Consider the following 22,621-nt stretch of genomic DNA (forward strand, 5'->3'; position numbering starts at 1 on the left):
AACTCCAACCTACATGTAGGTACTCAAATAGGTTGTCAAGCAAAATACATATAAAATACGTATGATACGAATATGAGTCAATTAGTACATACCGTGTTTCTGGAATAATCTTTAGCAATCCTCGAGACCAATATATTTGATAGTCAGAAACACAAAAAGTTCGACAGATTTGAGGTTACAGGGCCAAGGAGCCCAGAAATATAAAACGCCCTGTAACCAAAAAATTAACCACGTACAACAAAAAGATAGTGTGACGTCTGATTATCAGGTTTACACACAACATTGAGTTAAACATTCATCAGGGCAGAGTATGCAACACTTATTATATTAATGAACATTTTATCACGTCCCCCTTTTTCGATTGCTGCACCTCCGACTGAATTTTCATCGAATCTATTCTGAACTAACTCGACGGGTACTAACTGTTTTGATTCAAGCCCAACTGTGTAGACAAAACGCCCGTCTTGTGTATTGAATTATAATCATGTTATCTATGATCACTTTTTTATCTGTTTTATTCGACTCGTGATTTTGAATGCCAATCTTCTCTACCTTTTGACACCAAATAAATCTATTAACAAGATTTGAGTTTATTGTAAATTTACAATTGTCATCATTTATTCCATCTCAATCATTAACATAGGAACACTTTTAATTTCAATAGAGAAACTTTAAAATATCAGTACAACCAGTAATGATAGACATAATATAGCTAGGGAGTATTTTGTTCTTTTTGGTTAATAACATCATGCATAGAACTGATCTTAAGTACACGACTCTTTATGAGGCCTATTCAGTTACATTTACTGCAATACTGGAAACCCTCATTCAGAAATCAAGACTGATAAATCTTATTTACACATCACCTGCGAAGTCCAATGATATTGTGGCTACACTTACATGTACAGGGCAGAGACTTGTATTAAGGGTCAGTAACATTATAAAAGCTACCGATGCTTCCAAAACGGGTTTTTGGGTTACATGACATAATCACTTGACAAACTGTAGGCATGTGCCTTTCCACCACTTTGCCTAATACCGAAAGTTTTGAAACACATAAATCAATACCTATGTGTAATACTACTAATTAGTCCACTGTGGCCAAAAAGACGTTGGTACACAACACTTTTACACAAATCAATAGGAGAACCTATCAAACTTCTTATACTCTTATTCTTAAAATAAACTTAATGGTCAAGTAACTCGTGATGGGGTTTTTCCTCTCAAAAAGACTGGAAACCATCTATCCTTGTATTGCATGAACTCAAACGTGACACAACATACGGTGTTAAGGTCATAAGAATCAAAGCTCTTATTAAAATCTTCCATAAATCAAATCTAATTTATATACATCTATCCCATCAAACTTGAAATTAAATTTTGTTCTCAATATACCCTCATTGTTAATTTTTAAAAGTCAAGACATGAAGCATACTTAAAAATGTGTCTGTGTATCCTCAATTGCAAGATTGATGGGATAGATGTACATCAATTACATTCGATTTATGGAAAATTTGAATAAAAAAAACTGAAAACAGCACGTTTAATAATTGCTTGCGTCCGAAGCGCTTTTCTGGATTTACCTTCATCAGGAACGCTTTACACAGCCAAATTTTGCTCACGTGAATTTCACGTGAATCTCATTTCACGTGAATTTCACGTGAATCTCATTTCACGTGAATTTCACGTGAATTTCACATGAATTTCACGTGAATTTCACATGAATTTCACTTGAATTTCACATGAATTTCACATGAATTTCACGTTAATTTCACGTGAAGTGATTTCACGTGAAATTCACGTTAAATTTTCACGTGAAATTATTTCACGTGAATTTCACGTAAAACATTTCATGTGAATTTCACGTGAAAAAATATAAATGGTGTCTAAGTTAAAAAAAAAATAACCGAAAATCAAACATTTTGTCAACCTCTAATATCTTGTATTATATGTATCATATATTTCATGGAAATCTTAATTTAATTTAAAAAATTCTATTTTCACGTGAAATTCACGTGAATATTTAACGTTAAATTCATGTGAATATTTCATGATATATTCACATGAAAAATTTCACGTTAAATTCACGTGAACAATTTCGCATGAAATTAACATGAATCAAAACTCATGTGAAAATGTTATGTTTCATTTTATCTGAATTAAACCATGAATTCATAAGAGAAATTTAACTTTATTGAGTTAAATTTTTGTAACATGAGAAACAAATTCACCTGAATTTTGCTATTATTCATTCCAATTTTCTTTTTGCAAAATTGAATCATTTCAAAACTGTTATTCTTTGTCTCTCAAGATTTACACATTTGGACATACAATCATTGTAAATGATAAATATTTATCTTTTTGTTAAGCATGAATTATCTCCCTTGATAGTGGGTTAGATGCAACTACAAAAACATATTGGTTTTGAATTATATTTTCTATCACTGTTTATATTTATCTCTAGTAGAGTCATTAGGATGGAATTTTGTATACATGTGTATCTCTTATTTCAAATTCCTAGATGCCTATATTGATGGACTAATTGATTTACTAGTAATATTTCTATAATTATTAAGTAGTAAATTTAATTACTTTCACACATCTTATGTCTTCTTTACTTTTATACTTTTAAAAAATGTGGGAGGTAACTCCAACTTATGAAATAGATTACTGTTACTGTAATAGATTCTTTACTTCCCATTATTGCAAAGAAAAAAAGGATAATATATATCATATATATATCATTAACTTCCAAACATGAGTTATCTCCCTTTTTTACTGTGCATAAAACTTTTCCTCAAACTTATAAGTCAAAAAAATTTGTGAGCATTGAATCGCACATAAGTTTAACATTAGGACATATATGAATAAAAACTAGTAAGAATACAGAACAGAATTTTATATGTACTAAATTTTGTCAATAAATGTAAATTTGAATGTTTATCAATTTTTTAAGTATATTGAAAGTGCAGTATAAAATTTGTTGTATTGCTTTTTATAACATGACATCTATACAAGAAGCAAATTTTGTTTATAATCTTTGAAATTGAAAGATTGCATGATCAATTGTTGCACTGGGACACATTTTAAAATTACAAAACAATTTTACGTCCCTGTATTCTTAGATTAATGTTTTTATTCAGAAAAAATGAATGGTTACATCAAGGAATTGTATATTTAAATATACAATTCCTTGGTTACATTTACACTTTATTATTAAAAAAAACTTACATTCTTTAAGCATTAATAAATGTGTGGTAAATGATTGCCAATTAGACAAGGCTTGCTCATTGAATTAGGGTTAAACATTTTACTTTTGTATAGATATATATATATATTCTTTTACACAATGAAATCACAGTCATAATTGAAATTATATTTATTATATTTTATCTGGGACTATTATACTAAGTTAGTATAATAGTCCCAGATTTTATAAATATATATATTAAATAGTTGTAAGGGTTTAATTAACTAACAGCTCCATGTGGAGGTGCTCCTATGTAAAGGATGCTTATTAACAAAATAATTTGTTATATGTTCCAAGGATTTGTATAGTAGGAATGGGGGAACTAGCAGGTACCTATTTTTCACTTTTCACATGGAGAAATACTTTGAACATCAGATCAGGACAATATCCGTGAATCTCTCGTCCGGAGTCGGGTTTTTTTAAAACGCTTGTAAGATACAGATTATGACGCGTCTTAAAGAGAAGAACGCCGTCAGCCGATTGTCAACAACAGTACTTGTTTCAGTTAATTTAACAAGACAAACAATACCAATGAGCTATGAATCAATGAATACTCGAGGATGTACTACAGGTAACTCAAACAAATGATTTAATAGTGCAGGAATAAACAGAAATCTGCAATGACTGAATGAGAATGGTTTTCATCTTCGATTTTGGTATCGTTTTCGTTCGCTCCCAAATAATTTTTATACACGTTCGCCCCATAGGACCTAACGCATCTAATTTCAAATTCCAGTTGAATTGTAAGTTATTTTATTATTTGTATACAGTAACGTAGCTTGCATTCTGTTATTCACGAAGTCAAGGGGTCTTAAGCTATCGATTTTTTTTAACAATTTGAACAAACTAAAGTTAAACTACCAACTTATTAGTTCATTACCTGCTTATAATTTTTCAATGTTCATATGGATACTTAACTCTTTTAAGACGCATTCATGATTTAGTTTCTCATATCGAATTCTTTAAGTGTCGCAACTTCCCAGATAATGGCAGATTAAAAAATATTTATGAATAATGGAGATGGATATGTCAAATTCTGACTGAGTCTTATACAGTATAAATTTGTCACTTCTTTTTTTATTTGTGTATGATTCAAATCATACGTATTACTATCTTATCTATGATTAACTCAAAAGTTATATAGATAACAAACACTTGGCTGACTTGCAGTTATCACATACATGACACAGGACAATCACTGACAAGTTTCCGGACTTGCTAGCATCAAAACCAGATCAAATACAATGTACCTAATCTGTTGTACAAAATGTACACTCTAATACTGGTCACGTGGCTGTACCTCACTTTGAAATTAGATTTAACGTCATATCAGAAGCAACACAATTGACTTGAATTGTGTCAATTTTTTTTATTCCAGCATATTTAGATTACAGAAAACTACAAATGGTATGAATCAATAATGACAACAAAACGATACAGTATAAAAAAGAAGATGTGGAATGATTTACCGAATATAAAACATACAAAATAAAAAGTTGAAAAAGGACAAATACGAGATTATGATAACCAAACATATATACATGTATATATATCTATCATTAAATCGTTGGCTTGTTATAGTTTATAAAAGCACTTACATAAAATTAAAATTGTTCTTTAACAATTTCAAAAGCAAGAGGGTTGTAATTGTGAGGTTATATTATATTAGATATAATATTCTTGATTTCAGTAACATCATTTTTAGAGAAGTATGCAATGAGTTGACAATCAAAATATGGATAGATGTAATTCATGTAATAACAAAATACATAATCGAAAAATGATTCACTATAGTCATCAATAGAAATGTTCACACGATGTTGTTCGATTTTGATATATCTTAAACCTTTCTTTCAACGTAAATCCGAATATGAGACAATGTAGATTTTTATCTTGTTTTACATAAAGAAAGTCCCACAGAAAAAGTGTATACAATAATGTTCAGAGTATAATATAAAAAAAGGGGGGGAGTACCCTGCCCAGATAATAATATAACTGATATGTAAAGGAAAGTTTTAACCACAGATTTGAACTTGACAATTTTATCTGAAATTCACACCAGGTGACCAAATACATGTTGAAATTTGTGAACTTCACACGGATATCTTTAGAAAACATGCTAATCGAAACAACAGGGGTCGCAGGCATCTGTTTTCAAGTATAATTCTGAATTTTAACGATTCCAATTATCTTATTCATTTGATAAATTAAAAATTTCAAATTCTGCAAATACATGTACAATATACATTTTTTTTTTTATAAATTTTGTAAATGTAAGAAGATGTGGTATGAGTGCCAATGAGACAGCTCTCCGTAAACTTTACATTAACAGAAAAATAATTAAAATAAGTTTCCTTTTTAATAAATACTTTACATAAATCATTAAATGTTCAATTGCTAAATTAAAATTTTTTTCATGATAGAATCTTTTGAAAGGACGGAGACAATTTAAAAATAATATTTATTTTGTTCAATGCGATTTATTTTTCTTAAAGTTAAGTGTATAAAAGGAGAATGTGCATCAAACAAGCAATAGACTAGTAAATTCACATGTACATGTATGTATCTAAAATTTTGTTTCTTAAACTGTTAAAATATTTTAGTTCAATTTATTTCAATTCTAAGCTATTGCCGTTTTGTAATCTTTAAATTAGCATTACTATATACAAATATTTTCGTATATAGTCCACACTGGCACATATGCTGCCCTTGTCTTATTCTTTTAAGACTTTGGCAATTGGTTTATCTTGGAGAATATTTTTTTTTTTCTCATTTGAAACTTTTGTGCATTGAAATTTACAATTGAATACAAACTTGAAAAGAAAGAGGCTATTAAACATTGTTAAACCGTCAAAGAAAAAAAAACACAAACAACTCATGTCTACTGAGAATAACAGAAGTTATCACATTGTCATGTGTTAATTATTTATCCATGAATATTATATTTACCGGTTTGACTTAGATTATTTCTGGTCAACTTCAAAAAATGATCGCATCTTGATTTTTGAATAAAAAAGGCCCTGATTCAAAAAAAATTGTAAAATATGAAATTTATATCGTTGGATAGATTTAAAACCAGAGAATAAATATACATGCGAATGAAGCTGTTTCTAATAAAGATGTTATGTCAATTCATTAAAGAAAACCCATGTGCACACATTTTTGGTTTCGTATTGTATGAAGTACAATGTAATAGGTCGTGCACCCGGTGTTCTTTAATTGAAAAAAGGCCCTAACTTCTGCAATCCTTATCAAAATACAAATTAGATCTGTAGAAAGCTTATAAATTGAACTTTCAAAATTGATGCCAATGAAAAAGAAATTTAATGATATTTACAGACAGCTAATCAAAATTTAAGATTTCCTTTAACAATCTATAGTAAATTTATCGATATCGATTGTGGTCAAATTTGACGCATGCGCAAAGCGGGTGCTGATAATAGTTGCGTATGGCCTTCAACAATGAGCAAAGCCCATACCACAAACCCAGCTATAAAAGGCCCCAAAATCACAAATGTAAAACATACAAACAAGAAAACTAATGGCATAATTAATGTATAAAAAATGAACGCTAAAAACAAATATATATGTAACAAAGCAACAAAGGACAACCACTAAATTAATATTACAGGCTCCTGACTTGGGACCGGCACAAATATACAGAATGTGGCGGGGTTAAACATGTTAGGGGAATCCAAACCCTCGCCCTTATATATAGAATAGAATAGAATATTTTTATTCACCAAATTAGGGCCCCAGAAGGGCATATAGCAAACAAACAATATTATTATAAACAATAATATTTAGATATGTATACATTATGACAAGTTCACAGATCAAGTTCAATATATATTCTGTTCAGAAAAAATAACTTAAGTTGTTTTAATTTTGCAGAGCTACACTCACGCAAACAATCAGTTTTTCACTTTCATTTTTATACAATCGCAAAAAATTAAAAAATTTTGCGGTCGTATATTGGTATGAAGTTGGCGTCGTCGTCTTCGTCCGAAGACACATTGGTTTTCGCACAATAACTTTAGTTCAAGTGAATGGATCTCTATGAAATTTTACCATAAGGTTTGATACCACAAAAGGAAGGTTGGGATTGATTTTGGGGGTTATGGTATCAACAGTTAAGAAATTAGGGGCCAAAAATAAGCATTTTTGTAACTTCCAGACAATAACTTGTGTGTTAGTGTATGGATCTCTCTGACATTGTACCACAAGGTTTTCATATCACAAAGGGAATGCTGGGATTGATTTTGGGGGTAATTGCCTCAAAATTTTAGGCGAGTCCCCTGGGGTCACCCCCACCCCATTCTTTTTGAAAACTTGTAAAGGGTCAAGATCACCACCCCGAAACCATATATATTCTTGTATGGGACAATAAAACAAATCAAATGAAATCCATGGGGGTATAAGGCGAGTCCCTTTGGGTCACCCCCACCCCCCTCCTGTTTAAGAACTTGTAAACGGTCGAGCTTTTCATTATTAATAAGATAATACCACATTGAGGTCCAAAGGGTCCTAAATTAAATTTTGTTTAATTTCATCAAAAATTGAATTCTTTGGTTCTTTGATATGCTGATTCTAACAATATTGAGTGTTAAATCATATCTAATTTTAGAGAACTTATATTAATTAGTCATCACTGGTTGTTGTTATTATATTATTGATTATAATTTGAAAAAATGCATCATATCTTATTTTAGAGAACTATTTATCCAGTTTGAGTTATTTCCATTTGCACAGAAAATATTATGGATAAAATTAACCTGTGTTTCATTTCAACATAAATTAAATATATATATAGGGTTCTTTCAAATGCTGAATTTAAACTCTATTTAGATATTAGATTTTTAGGCCCAGTTTTCAAGTTGGTCCAAATCAGGGTCCAAAGGGTCCTAGATTAAACTTTTGTCTGATTTCATCAAAAATTGAATTCTTGGGGTTCTTTGATATGCTGATTCTAATATGTACTTAGATTTTGGATATTGGACCATAATAGGTATTTAAATGTCCAATTTCAAATATATCAGTTCTTTGACTACATTCATTTTGTGTCACAAACCTATGATGTGTCAAATATTCAATCACAATCCAAATTCAGAGCTGTTTTAAGTTTAAATGTAGTGTCCATACTTGCTCAACTGTTCAGGGTTCGACCTCTGCAGGAAATCCGGTTTGCTGTCTCTCTGACAGCCTCTTGTTCAAATTAGTCTACATTAGGGTCCAAAGGGTCCAAAATGAAACTTAGTTTGATTTTAACAAAAAATTAACAAAAAATTGAATTCTTGGGGTTCTTTGATATGCTGAATCTAACCGTGTATGTATTTAGATTTTAGATATTGGACCATAATAGGTAAATTAAAAATTTTTAAGTTCTTTGACCACATTCATTCTGTGTCAGAAACCTATGCTGTGTCAAATATTTAATCACAATCCAAAGCTGTATCAAGCTTGAATGTTGTGTCCATACTTGCTCCAACTGTTCAGGGTTCGACCTCTGCGGTCGTATCAAGCTGCGCCCAGCAGAGCATTTTATTGTTATATATGCTTGAAGATATTGATCTGATAATTTTCATGATTATTGCATGGTATACATGTAGTTTTACCATGACAAGTTGCATATCAAGTTCAAATTTTGTTTCAGTTCAGATGATTTTTTTTTATAGCAGAAACTGTTTAGGACAAATGTAGGAATTATGGTCCAAAACAAGCATTTTTCATGTTTCATGGCAATAAATTGTGTATAAGTGTAGGATAACTATAAAATTGTACTACTTAATAGGTCATTTGTAGGTTCCATACCTCAAAAGAAGGTTTGGATTAATTTTTGGGGTAACAGACTAAACCATGTAAACCATTCATGCCATTTAATAATTTGGGGCCAAAAAAAAAAAGAAGGATTTTCTGGTTTCCAAACATTTAAGTCTTGAATAATATACATTGTACATCATTTGTATATGTTCATACACCTGAACTAATATATACATTTGTAGATAAAAGAAGATATGGTATAATTTCCCTTCACCCAAGATTAAATGACATACATGTAGAAGTTAACATAAACTACAGGTCACAGTTCATCCTTCAACAATGAGCAAATCCTATACAGTCTAAGGGGAAATAGTAAACAATCAATTTCAAATGGTTACAACTTGAAAACTAATTTAATAATGACAAGGGGTCTTCAGTTACTGTTGTAAGACTACAATGGGATGACCTGCTTTTAGTTTAAACTACTTGACCAAATTTAATAAAATCATTAAAAGGGTATCTAATACATGTAATACTATTAATTATGATTTTCAAAACAACAGTGGTTACAGGTGAGTGACACAGGCTCTTGAGAGCCTCTAGTTGATATTTGATAGTACAATTCTAAGTTTAATATAAATACATATAGCAAGAAATACATGTATATTATAAGCTAATTGTTTGCAAAACTCTTTGAATAGTATTGCGTCCACAAATGTACTGTTTTCTCCCTTTCAGCAGTATTACAAGGTATGGGCAGAGGAGTTGACTATTGATAATGACTGATACTGGAATTAATGAAGTAACCTACATGTAGTGTCCAATCTCTATGTGGAGTTTGCCTATCAGACAGTCCATTTTTACATGTACCAAAACATGTACGTTGACAGCCAATGCTAAGTATTAATCTTAAACATATATTCAATGATTGTATGTGCATCTCTGATACATATATTTCGCTGTTGTGTGGCTTTATTTCTGATCAGAGACTGATAAAAATCAGATTATCCTTTATTTTAAGTTCGAATATTATGTACTAGTAACTACATGTACTCAATGTCTTGCATTCATTTAACTAATAATGATGATGCAGCATCCAACAAAAAGTATATCTTTTTGACCTTCATTTTATGCCTCACTGATTGTGTATATGTATGAATTCTGTCAGATTGTGGTACTTAAAAAAAGTTTTGAGTGTTTTGCACATATGCTTTGTCATTGGACTTTAAATAAATTTGATTTCTGATAATTGCAGAGTGTTTTGAACATTGCTTCATAGAGATGATCAGATTACCTTTAATCAATATATATACAATGTACATGTACACTGCTACTGTAAAATAAAGTTTCCTAAATATTGCACTAATTTTAAAGTAACAAAATAGTACTGAATATTAAAAGTAGATTTCCAGTACTACATATGTTTGGTACAGAAATAGTACCTATGCAAAAGTAGCTGTGTATATAAATAGAATTTAATTGTTGCAGATTGATAATTTTTAGTAATTTGAAAATAAGAAGATGTGGTAGGATTGCCAATAAGAAAACTATCATGATCAGCCACGGTCAAAATGAAGGGGATGTAAGCAGTTTTAGGCCACTTTAAGACCTTCAACAATGAACAGAACAATACTGTTTACTCAGCTGTTAAAGATCCTGACAAAATGCGCAACAGTTCCATCTAGAAATTTAGTACTAGTCATTTTGCTAGTGATGTTCACTTATTGGTTAAAAGAAAAATTAATTGTTTTCTCTCTTGGTGAATATTTTTATGCCCCTGCCGTAGCGGTGGGGGCATTCAGTTTTACCCTTGTCCGTCTGTACGTACGTCCCAAAATTGGTTTCCGTTCTCTAACTTCAACCAAATGTTTTGAAACTTATACACAATGCTTAGTACCAGAAAACACAGATCAAGTTTGAATTAATTTTGGTGGCGTCACTTTAACCGTTCTAGAGTTATGCCCCTTTATAAATGGAAAAATTGCAAAATTTTTAGTTTCCGTTCTCTAACTTAAGTTTGCCCCAACCAAAAGTTATGAAAATTATACACAATTCTTATTACCACAAAACACAGATCAAGTTTGAATTTTGGTGGCGTCACTCTAACCGTTCTAGAGTTATGCCCTTTAGAAATGAAAAAATTGCAAAAGTTTTAGTTTCCGTTCTCTAACTTAAGTTTGCCTCAACCAAATGTGATGAAACTTATACACAACCGTTCTAGAGTATTGCGTGTTTACAAATAGAAAAATTGCTGAATTTTTAGTTTCTGTTTTCTACTTAAGTTAGCCTCAACCGAATGTTATGAGACTTACATACAATGCTTATTACCACAAAACTCAGATCAAGTTCAAATTTGGGTAGCATCACTTTTACCGTTCTTCAGTTATGTCCCTTTATAACTATATGATATGCAAGCAGGGGCATCATCTGTGTCCTCATGTGGACACTATCAACATTTATTTAAAACAATTGCCTGTGTGAATTTGACATATATCTAAATGAATTTTCAGTTGTATTGCCATTTTTTTATTTGGAAAACAGTTCATCAGCATGATCAGGTTCAGATCTTATATTTATAATAATCACTGGAATTTAAATTTTCAGAATTAGCTCCCCAGATGTAAGTGGAAGTGAAGTTATACATGTTATATGTTTCGATGAAATGAATGACTTGATTAGATATACATGTAGTGGAGACCCTATAGATACAGTACATGTAACTGGTATGTATTTGTTACAGTATTTGCTGTCAAAATTGTATGACAAAAATGCCGAATCCTGTGCAAATTTAAAAAGGAGTCCACGCAAACTGACAAAATAAAAAAACACTATCAATCAACAGATCAAGGGAAAAGTTAATCTGCTATATATACATGTATGGAATAGGCATGTAGTTAGATTTGTTTACCCTTTTTCAGTCCATGTAAATTTATGAGAATAGAATTTTATATTCTGGATTTCCTTAGATTTCAATTCTTATTTCATATTAATATTCCCATGTGTATATATGTTATGCTTGTAGTTTGAGGAAAATTATCAAAATAGCTTGACCAAGATTAAACAATAACTGCTATCATGAATTAGGCCATTTTTGTCTTGTCTGCAACTGATTGTATGGTGTACATGTCTGTCTGGGCAGGGTTCATCTTACCATGACCTGATATTCATAGTTCATTAGTCAATAATAAGTTTCATATTTTGGTCTGTTTGCAGAGGCGGATATAGGGGGGCAGGGGGCCTCCCCCCCTTCCCTGTTCTGGGAAAAAATTGGTTGATTATATAGGGAATCACTGAAGCTTGACCAGAGCGGGCCCCTTCTTAGGCAGTCAGTGGGCCCCCACTTATGAAAATTTCTGGATTTGCCACTGTGTTTGTTGTATACTATACAAGCTATAATCAATTAACAGATCAGCTATATTTGGGGTAGGCAATGATTGTAAGGTGCACATGTCTGTCTGGCTTGGTTTTTCTGACCTTGGCATTATTTGCTTGACAGTATTTTTTTCATGGATCATTGGTTATGTTAAGTTTATATATCATACTTATAGTAAAATTATATCTTTAGCATGTTTAGAACAATCAACATAAAATATATCATGAATAGTAAAACATGCAAGACATTTCAGCGTGTTTACTCGTCTCTTGTGATATCTATTTTATATAAATTTATACTGAGTGCCAATAAAAACCCATTTCTGGTCCCCTTACACATGCTACAGCACATGTAGTTATGCCCAGCAACAGTCGAGGGGGAATAATATCAATTTACCCCTGTCCGTCCGGATGAGGATACTTTGTTTGTCTGGCTATCTCCTCCTACAGTTTTGGAGGTACAACTTGTTAACATGGCAAAGTTCAACCATAATGAACCGCCACACCTCCGTTGCAGAGGTAATTAAAAAATGTACAGTCTGCTAGATTATCAATTTTCAGATCATTTGGAGTTTTGATTTATACCCCTATGGAAGCTAATCACAAATTTCTTAACTGGAAAAGTATCAGGTAACCAGATGTTTCCAGAATGCATAGAGCCATAAACATACTGTGTTAGTATTGTAATTTAAATGGGGCTAAAACATGTAAGAAGGGGGCTTGGAAATGATGAGTTGTGTTTCTATAGGCACTAAGTATACTTATATATACAGGTAATGTGTAGTACACATACATGTACATGAATATGGTTTGTTTTCATAAGTAATTTATTATAAAATTTGACATGGTATGATTGCCAATGAGACAACTATCCACCAGAGTCCAAATGACTGAATATTGACAACTATAAATGATCATATGTACAGCTTTCAACAATGAGCAAAACTGATACAGCATAGCGAGCTACAAAATGTCCTGAAACAGGGTTGGCAAAAACCTGGGTTTTATGAGTATTGCCCAGCCCAGTGGGAATTACTGGGTTTTACTGGGTAAATCACCATCAAATCACCAATTGATCATGTCTGAGCTTAAAATACAAAACAGTTATCTCCTAATTATAAGTTTGGTAAATCATTGGAGATTAAATTGGTGTTATCTTTTTTGCTTGACTACAGAAACAAACATGCTGATTTTATTATATTACAGGAACTGTAGGAAGTATTCAAAGAGTCTGATTGCTAAGTATGCATTACAGGATTTTATCATTGGAGCAACATCTTAGGAGGAGAAGTGCAAATGTATGAAGGAATCCTTAGGTACAAATAGCAATTATATGCAGAAGAGGACTCTTAAACATTATTAACAGACATGTAGTCATAGTAGTGGTGTTTTCAAGAAACGTAAACCAACTGGAATTAACAATTGTGTATATTTTTTCAACCACAAGTACTTTCAGAATATAATAAAATTCAAATTCAAATTATTGTGTCAACATACAAGTTACAGTAAAAAAATGAAAATGCATGTTTTAAAATGAATTTTATATAAAAAAATGAAATAACAAGAACTTTTAGCTTATTGTGCAGCCAAACTTTGAGATCTTTTAATGGTATATGCCTGTTGTTTGTAAACATTTTGCCTTAACCTTAAGATCAGTGTTAAAATGAGAAAAAAAAAATATTTTTGCATATATGAAATAAGAAGTAAATGGTTGTAAATTACAGAGAGCCTTTCAATATGGTACATTTGTATATCAGCTATATCTGTATATTTCACAGAACTTTCTATTTTAGTTTATTAGTACAATGAGACATGAGGTATACATCAATCAGCCAGCAATATAACAACAAAAACACCTGAAAGGCATTAAGGTGCTAACATGCAGTCCTCAACAAAAGACAGGTGTCTAAAAGATATGCCATGATCTATTTAATTGACCAGAGGCTATAAAAAAAATTACAATATGAATCAAGAATAGCCATCAACACCAAATTCTCTGAATATTTTTTTTTTTATTAAGACGAGATTTTTGACAACCACTGAAAAGATTTCTGGCTTTAAGCAGGTACATGAATATGTGGCGAGGTGAACTAGTTTTTTTTCTTCAAAACCTTCATAAAGAGAATTGGCATCTTTTGCAAGTAGGTCTTTTCCATAATGTGATTGGTTTGTGTCAAAACTGATGACCACACAATATGACTTATACAAACATAATAAAAATCAACTCAAATGAAATATACATCAGTGCAATCAACTTCTATAAATAACCACAGTCCATAAATCATTTACAAAAAAGGATTGAGACTCAACACAACCAAAAAAGTTCTAGGAGTGAACTAAGGTGCCCTGGATATAATTTATATCCTGTGATGCATTTGCTTGCCTTCTTTGTTTAAGACCAAAAAATTTTGGAAACAAAGAAAGTAAAACAGAATGGAAGTATGAACACATGGTCCAGACCAAGAAGAATATTTTTCATGTTTATATATATATCAAAACAGAATTTGTATTAGATTAGAATTGACTTACATAAATAAGCTCAAATCCTGTGAAATTAGTGTGATTGAGGCTGAATTCACTTTAATTTCATTTAAAAAAAGAAGCTCTATTCATGTTAATTTCACGTGAAAAGTTCACGTGAATTTCACGTGAAGGCTCAATTCACGTGAATTTCACATGAAAAATTTCACGTGAATTTCACGTGAATCAGTATTTCACGTGAAAATCACGTGAGTTTAACGTGAAATTCACGTGAAATATTTCACGTGAATTACGCGTATAAGCTCGATTAACGTGAAATTCACGTGAATTTTTTCACGTGAAATTCACGTTAATTTCACATTAAATTCACGTGAACAAAATTTGCCTGTGTACACATAGGTATTGATTTATGTGTTTCAAAACTTTCGGTATTAAGCAAAGTGGTGGAAAGGCACATGCCTACAGTTTGTCAAGTGATTATGTCATGTAACCCAAAAACCCGTTTTGGAAGCATCGGTAGCTTTTATAATGTTACTGACCCTTAATACAAGTCTCTGCCCTGTACATGTAAGTGTAACCACAATATCATTGGACTTCGCAGGTGATGTGTAAATAAGATTTATCAGTCTTGCTTTCTGAATGAGGGTTTCCAGTATTGCAGTAAATGTAACTGAATAGGCCTCATAAAGAGTCGTGTACTTAAGATCAGTTCTATGCATGATGTTATTAACCAAAAAGAACAAAATACTCCCTAGCTATATTATGTCTATCATTACTGGTTGTACTGATATTTTAAAGTTTCTCTATTGAAATTAAAAGTGTTCCTATGATAATGATTGAGATGGAATAAATGATGACAATTGTAAATTTACAATAAACTCAAATCTTGTTAATAAATTTATCTGGTGTCAAAAGGTAGAGAAGATTGGCATTCAAAATCACGAGTCGAATAAAACAGATAAAAAACTGATCATAGATAACATGATTATAATTCAATACACAAGACGGGCGTTTTTGTCTACACAGTTGGGCTCGAATCAAAACAGTTAGTACCCGTCGAGTTAGTTCAGAATAGATTGGATGAAAATTCAGTCGGAGGTGCAGCAATCGAAAAAGGGGGACGTGATAAAATGTTCATTAATTTAATAAGTGTTTGCATACTCTGCCCTGATGAATGTTTAACTCAATGTTGTGTGTAAACCTGATAATCAGACGTCACACTATCTTTTTGTTGTACGTGGTTAATTTTTTGGTTACAGGGCGTTTTATATTTCTGGGCTCCTTGGCCCTGTAACCTCAAATCTGTCGAACTTTTTGTGTTTCTGACTATCAAATATATTGGTCTCGAGGATTGCTAAAGATTATTCCAGAAACACGGTATGTACTAATTGACTCATATTCGTATCATACGTATTTTATATGTATTTTGCTTGACAACCTATTTGAGTACCTACATGTAGGTTGGAGTTTGGAGCTCCAATTTATCTAGACCATTAATTTGCGAGCAGGTTCGCTTTGCATCGATTGATAAAATGTTTTAGAATGTCTTTGTTTCTCATGAAAAAAATGCAGTTCGCAGTTAACTTTGATTGGAATACAAAAGATCGTCTTATCTGCCGTTTAAAATATGGAAAACAAGATATCGAGTACACTATTAAAAAACGAACAGCTAGCATGCCTTGCATATTATAACAAAGATCAATTCGTCAAGTCTGAGTATTTCAAAAAAGGTCAAGTTCTGAAACGTTTTAAAATGAAGCAGTATGTGTATACTTTCAAACTGAAACAATTCGTTATGATATCATAGATTAACAATGGCCATGTTTGTACTTTATATTTAAATATATTGATATTTAGAATTTGGTAACTCATGATGGATTGTATGATACAATCATTAAACATGACAACAAGAAAGTTTTACAGTTATTAAAATTTGTTGTCGGTCTCAATTCAGAGTGCAAAAATTTCATGGTAAAGATAGATAGCTGTTTGATAAAAGGAAGATCAATATTCTTCTCCATAACTGCATTGATACCAACCATTAGCAAACTTAAAAATAAGAATAAGAAAATAATCTCACCAATATGTTCATTTGATATCGGAGAATAAGTTAGAAAAAGGGCAATTCCTGAAATAACGCAGGAATGATATTTTCTGGAAATAACACAAACTTTTATTAAAACAATTTAAAAAAAATATTTTGCATTTAAACAAGGGGTGGAAAATACCAAGGTGACTTCAAAATTCATCAATCGATAGAAAATGACAAAAAAAAAAAAAAACGAAAGACAACGAAAAGAAAAACAAGTTCACAAAACAGTACATAGAAAACTAACTTAATACCAGCAAGATAAGAACAAGACTAATCATAATACTGTATTCCTAAGGAAACTATTAAATGCTTTATGTTAACATGTTTGATTTAAATTTATTAGTCGACCATATTGATTCCTCATCTAGCTTTTTTTGTCAGAAAAAGTGTATAATCAATTATTTTGTGCTCTGAGCTTATTTAGAAGTTATTCTCAGGTTAAATCGTATTTTATTGTCATTCATTTTAAAATCATGATGACTGACCTACTTGTTAAGTTACATGACCTTCAGTTTCCACCAATTGATATAACTATTAAATCATTAAGCTAGCTATAAAACCAGGTTCAATCCACCATTTTCTACATAAGAAAATGCCTGTACCAAGTCAGGAATATGACAGTTGTTATCCATTCGTTTGATGTGTTTGAGCTTTTGATTTTGCCATTTGATTAGAGAATTTCCTTTTTGAATTTTCCTCGGAGTTCAGTATTTTTGTGATTTTACTTTTTATAGGAATCACACTTGTGTGTACGGAAAGAAACTATGAAATATGAGATAAGAAGAGGTGTTATTTAGAAAATGAAAATTAAACTGTTGATAATTGTTTTTATCTTTAATGGCAGAACAGGGAATTTAACAATTTAACTTACTTTAAAAAAAAAAAATTAACATTGGAATAACACATTCTTTAAATCCAAACTTTTGAATTTTTCAAATATAAAAAACTACTCTGTTTATGTCTGAAATAATACTGTAAGATGAAAAGATGGTTTACTTTCATCAAGAACACGCAAACTAAACAAATAAAAAGCTAAGTATACTCGAATACACGAGAAGCTACATGTATATAAACTTCATAAGTCAAGTAAGTCGATATATCTAATTTTAATTTTGTTTGAGGGCAATTAATTTTTGATACACCTATAACAACCAGAAATAATAGTTAAAGAAAGGCACATCAGAAAAGATGTCAACGACATATATGTTTTTTTTTAATGTTTGCTGATTTAAATCGCATTTGATGAATGCATGCATGTTTTAAGGTTTCCCGATTTGATATGCTTCGTACCTAAATACAGAAGGTAAATATACCAGTAAGTGATGTTTGTTCTATTAAAGTGTTTACTACAAGATGAAGTATGAAGAGGAAAATTTTTATAAAAAGCTTTTATAAATCACTTTCTCTTTACATTTAGAAGAGTTGATTTCCTTAAAAAATAGCCCAATGTCCATCTTGATAATAGTTTGTTATTTTTTAAAACATCATGCTATTTTGTCATACCTCTGCTCCGGGAGTAGCAATCAACAAGCAGCGAAGTATTAACAAACAATAAGAGTCGGATGTGTGTTCTATATATTACTGACACTATCCCACAAGTTTCAATTTATGGAATCGCACATGTTATTCATGCTACCACATTCAATCATGTCTGATTTATATGTATGAGTATAAAAATAATGCCAAATGAGACAACGCAATCGTGAAAGTTGGAAAAATCTAGGTCTCACGATATAGTCCTAGAACAAGCCAAGTGTTTGGTGGTCAAATCAAATATTAGACTATTTAAGGGTTTGTTGGTTTTTTAACTGTATATCAAAGTACGGAAATGTGGTATGATTGCCACTGAAACAACTATCCACCAAAGCCCAAATGACGTGATTTGAAGCAACTATAAGGCATGGTACGGCCTTCAATAATGAACAAAACCCATATCGTTTAATACTATAAAAGGCCCTCACATATGACAAAATGTTATGTAACTTAAACGAGAAAGCCAACGGCCTGATTAAGGACAAAATTATGTCAATTCTATACTTGGGATTTAGTCAAATAGTTATATTTTCGAGAAACAGTTCTAACATTGACAATAATATCACATATCTTGGTTTTAGGGATGTATAGCGATCCTACTGCCTGTTGATACTTTTATTTTGGCATTGCACAAGTCATGTCTTCTTTGATTGTCAATGGCGTTAAAACACTAATTCCCTGGGTCGTGTTTTAATTGATTTTAGTCTCTGATACATGATTTTTTTTTTATTGTTAATTGTTTATGACTTTAACAAGCTTACACGATGCGAGTACTCTCAAATCGAACTTTCGTGTTAATTTGACCTTTAAACACAATTTTTGATGCATTTCTCTAATCAATGTTTACTTGTTTTGTGTTATATCTCGTCTCACTATTTTTAATATGTACCACCTTTGACAAGTATTTAGTATGACGATAAATTTTCACTTCTGTACTTATACTCTGACCAACAAATTTATTAATGTTTTGAAAACAAATTTACTTCCGTTCTCCAAATAACATAATTATTATATTGTAATTTACCGGTGCACGTTGTTTTATTTAACTCCATTTTGTCCAAGGTAAGAGTTGTTGACACTCTTCCTACATCTTTTTTATTATTACCTGTAACGTCTATGTTATATAGGCACCTACGTTTTAATATTGTATTTATATTATGTCGTTGATCAAACTTATTCGTTCAGTGTATGTTTACTTGTTTTTGTTTAAATGTCTTTTTGATCGAGTAAAGCCATTTCAATTGATATTTTATAGTGTGTCTGTTTATGTTGTTATGTTACACTACTGTCTCAGGTTATGGTGAAGGTTGGCGCCTGTTAAAAAGTTTAAACCCGCTGCGTTTGTATGCACCTGTCCTAAGTCAGGAGCCTGTTGTTCAGTGGTTGTCGTTTGTTGGTGTGGTTCATAGGTGTTTCTCGTTCCTCGTTTTTTATATTGATTAGACCGTTGGTTTTCCTGTTTGATTTGTTTTACGCAAGTAATTTTGGGACCCTTTATAGCTTGTTGTTCGATGTTAGCCAATGCTCCGTGTTGAAGGCCGTACTTTGACCTATAATTGTTAACTTTTTATACATTGTGACTTGGATGTAGAGTTGTCTCATTGGCACTCATACCACATCTTCTAATTTATATAGAAAGATCCATTATGAGGTACGTTGTTCATGATATAAGTGCTGATATTTTTTACAGCTTTCATATTAATAGGTCGATAACATAAATGTACAGTGTTTTTAACGTTATTTGGAGTACAGTCCTTCACCTCATTGCAACAATCTCAATTGTTTTTGATTAAATTTGACTGTGTCGTGACATATGAGAACAAAATTCATGTTTTTAAAGTAGCGAGAGCTTAAGTATTTGCATGATATAAATGTAAATTTTGTCTTTAATATCAAAGTAATTCATACAATGCCTTTACTATGTTTTGCTTTTCTTAACTGTAAAGGCAAGCTATCATTAGAGACTGCAAGACTTTCTACATCTAATGTTAGTATCAGACGTTCAGGATGTACTTGTAATGGTGGATAGATTAAGAAACCAGTAGTTTACCGATGTGCAAATCCCATCAATCGATAAAAGAAGACAAATCAAGGTGGCAAACAAAAACAACGGATTCGCTTGTTCTCCAAAAGGAGCGAGACCTAGTGTGTAGACAGTGTAAAGGTTTCCTGCTATACCTGCATCGTCCGCCATGAGAATCCACACACAGTCAAAATGTAGCAATCGAGAATGCGACATAAGACCTCTATTCTGATGTTTAATGGTTTAAGACAACACGAAAGTGGGCGCTAGTGAGTTGAGAAACATAAATGCAATTTTAAATGGTGACCGTAAAACTTATGTCGATTTCAGTTGTTCTTCTTCATAATTGATAGAACACGGATCAAATTAGATCATCTCCCGTTAGCTAGAAATAAAATTCCAAATAAAAAATAACTAGAATGGAAAACATTTCAGATGCATTTTGTGTATCTGAGATAAGTCAGATACTACAGAATAGTTATTTCCCCTTTTCAAGGCGCTATTCATATGCAATTAAAGAGGTAGGGTCAATGTCCCATGTGTTTTTTTTTACTCATTTGCGCAAAATCAGATAGTTGATGAAAGGTATAGCAAAATTTTATTATTTAAAAGTGTCTGAATAATAAAATATGTAGATTTTGCAATAATTTTTACGGTTACCTTTTGAGCTCTCTACTAGCTGAATGAATTTTAGTATTTATATAAAAAGTAGAATAGCAAAAATACCGAACTCGAAGGGAAATTCAAAACGGACAGTCCTTTATCAAAAGGCAAATTCAAACGATCAAACACATCAGACGAATGAAGAACAACTGTCATATTCCCAACTTGGTACAAGCAGGTTTTCTAGCTAGCTACATCTCTCAATTGTACGACAATCGCATAGAATTTCATTATATTAAAAACGATGTGTGAGCAAAATAAACAGACATTGTTCAGAGGTTGTCGTTTGTGATGTGGTCCTCGTTTCTCGTTTTTTGTATACATTAGACCGTTGGTTTTCATGTTTGAATTGTTTTACACTAGTCATTTTGGGGCCCTTTATAGCTTGCTGTTCGGTTTGAGCTAAGACTCCGTGTTGAGGCCGTACTTTGACCTATAACTGTTTACCTTTTACACAACGTGACTTGGATGGAGAATTGTCTTAGTGGCACTCATACCACATCTTCTTATTTCTATATAATAGGTTAAAATATCAAAAATTGGGGTACAGCAGTCAACATTTTGTTATAATCTTAATCACAATAAAAACAAATAACTATCAACAAAGAAAAACAAATAAACAAATAAAGAATACACAAATGAACATATCCCCACCAAGATCCTCAAAAAACAACCCAATTGAAAGACAATACATAGATTACCTTTGATACAAATTTGTTTTGGTTTATAATGTCATTTTCAATTATTTTTGGGATAAATACTCGAAATTTACAGAAATCTTGCAAAATTGCACTTTTGAGTCATCTTTTGGTCTTCATAATTCTACTCTTATAGTTCAGAAATACTGCGTATTTTTGTTAATACAAATGCAAAGTACATATATAAAGATGCGATAATGCAAAGGTTTGTAAAATTACAGATTTTTGTTTTTAAATAGCCTAAATACATGTGAAATGGTTTAAGGGAGATTGAACCTACCTCTTTCTTATGAACAATGACACAAACACATATCGGAGGGTCTGGATGGGATTATGTTCATTTGCGTATTCTTTATTTTATTTTGTAATGTTTTTCTATCATTTATTTCTAAACCAATTATTCCCAACACTTTAGATTATAGCACCCCATTATCCCCTTTCTTATTTCTGGGCAATTGTTATATATATATATTCTATAAGTTTGTAACCCATATATTTCCCTATATTGTAAACAACATCCGTACCCTAATTTCAGACTTTCAGTTTGACACTTGTGTTACTTCCGATGACTATTTCCCGGTACATAATATTTAAGGTTGTTTAAGGCACAATCGCATTGTATAATTTGTGCTTTTGAAATTTTTCGTGGATATTATCGATTCAGCTGCCTAAGGTTAAAAGTAAAATCACAAAAAATACTGAACTCCGAGGAAAATTCAAAACGGAAAGTCCCTAATCAAATGGCAAAA

At 31.5% G+C, this 22,621-nt stretch overlaps 1 long non-coding RNA gene across 1 annotated transcript; it reads left to right on the plus strand.

Moving 5' to 3' along the window:
• The first annotated feature begins 3,676 nt into the window (after positions 1-3,676).
• LOC127720654 (uncharacterized) lies at positions 3,677-13,904 on the plus strand. The gene is made up of 3 exons (XR_007990908.1): positions 3,677-3,821; positions 11,615-11,733; positions 13,589-13,904. It is a non-coding gene; the product is annotated as an uncharacterized LOC127720654 (long non-coding RNA).
• Positions 13,905-22,621: the final 8,717 nt, after the last annotated feature.

This window comes from Mytilus californianus, unplaced genomic scaffold, assembly GCF_021869535.1.
Source record: "Mytilus californianus isolate M0D057914Y unplaced genomic scaffold, xbMytCali1.0.p SCAF_11, whole genome shotgun sequence".
Taxonomy (NCBI): Eukaryota; Metazoa; Mollusca; class Bivalvia; order Mytilida; family Mytilidae; genus Mytilus; species Mytilus californianus.